This window comes from Chrysochloris asiatica, unplaced genomic scaffold (genome assembly GCF_000296735.1).
Source record: "Chrysochloris asiatica unplaced genomic scaffold, ChrAsi1.0 scaffold00088, whole genome shotgun sequence".
Taxonomy (NCBI): Eukaryota; Metazoa; Chordata; class Mammalia; order Afrosoricida; family Chrysochloridae; genus Chrysochloris; species Chrysochloris asiatica.
In genome coordinates, this window is record NW_006408606.1 from 2,030,472 (window position 1) to 2,032,450 (window position 1,979).

At 35.3% G+C, this 1,979-nt stretch overlaps 1 pseudogene; it reads right to left on the minus strand.

Annotated features, from left to right (window-relative positions):
- LOC102835591 overlaps window positions 1-20 on the minus strand; it is a 2,549-nt pseudogene extending 2,529 nt beyond the window's left edge.
- Between the last annotated feature and the right edge of the window lie 1,959 nt (window positions 21-1,979).

Consider the following 1,979-nt stretch of genomic DNA (forward strand, 5'->3'; position numbering starts at 1 on the left):
GTCTCTCATACTTTGTACATACCGTCAGGAGGGAACAGTTGCTGTAGAGGGATATCATTCTTGGTAAGATGGAGGGTCAGAGAAAAAGAGGAAGTCCCCCAACGAGATGGATTGGCCAGGTGGCAACATTGATGGACTCAAGTGTGGCAGCGGTAGTGAGGTTGGCCTGGGGATCAAACATTGTTTCATTCTGCTATGCATGATGTTGCTATGAGTCGTTTCCCACTCATTGGCACCTGACAACAAACAACGACATGTGTAGGACTGTGCTTTTATTAATAGGTTATTACATAAATATGAGGCTATTGAAAATAAATAACATGGCTTGCGTCAGGCGCACTTTATTCTTCAAGCTTCTTCATATAATACAACTTCTCAGATTATTTGTTTAGCATACAGACTGAATAAGTAATGTGAAAAATGCAACCTAGGTGCACACCCTTCCTCATTTTGAACCATTCAATGTCACATTGTTCTGTTCAAATGACTGCCTCTTAGTCTATGTGCAGTTTTCTTATGAGCAGAATTAAGTGTTCCAGAATACTCAGTTTCTGCAATGTTGTCCATAGATTGTCATGATTGCCACAGTTGAAAGCCTTTGCATAGTCACCATTGCACAGATAAACATGTTTCTGTTATTCTCTGTTTTAAGCCAAGATCCATCTGACATCAGTGATGGTATTCTTCATTCCATATCCATGTCTGAAGTCAACTTGAATGTCTGCTAGCTCTCAGTCAACGGACTGTTTCAACTGCTTTTGAATTATCTTTAGCAAAATTTTAGTGCTTTCAGTGTACCTTGCACTACATCCTATCAGTATTATGCTATCTCTTGAAATGTTTGAACATTAACCATTTCTTTTTGGAAGAGTGACTCTGTATACCTTCCATCTTCTTTTGATGCTTTCTGTATCATTCAGTACTTTGCTCAAATAATCCTTCAGTATTACAGATTAAGGCTATGAATTTTTACTCACTTCTTTCACTCTGAGAAATGCTAAACATCTTCTTCCATTTTGGTTTTGAAATTCCAGATCTTGGCACATTTCATTATTATATTTGACTTTATCTTCTTAAGCTGGTTTTTGAAATTTTATGTTTAGCTGTTTTACTTCCTCATTTCTTCCATTTGCTTTATCTCTACACTATAGAGTTAAGTTTCAGAGTCTCTTCTAATATCCATTTTGTTCTTTTATTTCTTCCTTGCCTTCAAAATGACCCTTTTCTTTCTTCCTGTATGACGTTCTTGATGTCATCCAACAACTCTTCAGGTTTTCAGTTATTAGTGACTAATGTATCAAATATATTCTTAAAATTATGTCTAAATTCAGGTAGAATATATTCAAGATCATATTTTGTCAAGTTTCCTTTTTAAATTTTTAAAAATCGAGTTTACTTTTTTAATATATATTTTTAGAATCCACCTGAACATGCATACAAGCAATTGATGGTCTCTTCCACATTCTTCCCCTGCCCTGGTTTTTACTGATGATATGGAGCTTTTATATCATTTCTTTCCACAAATGTAGTCCATTGGTTTTCTGTGTGCTCTATCTGGTGGTATTCATGTGATTGAAGTCCATGTTAATGAAGTCCATATCTTTTATGTTAATATTTGCAATGAGGAATCATTGTCTTGTAAAATTCTATCACCAAGGCCATAATTTCCAAGTACTGATCCTTTCTCTTTGTTTCTTTCCAACGTTTGCATTTCAGTCACCCCTCGGTTTGTAAGGTACACAAAATATTCCTGGGCAAGAGCTCCTTATTAAAAGTTGAATGGACTATAATGATATAAATGGAGTAAAGCTTTCAGAACCTTTATTTGCTGGTGAAATGAAAAGAAACAGCTGCAAATATCCATTAACAATTTGAGCCTGGAATGCATGAAGTATGAATCTAGGAAATTTATAAGTTGTAAAAAATGAAATGAAATGCACAAAGATTGATATCCTTGTCATTAGCCGATTGGAATGGTC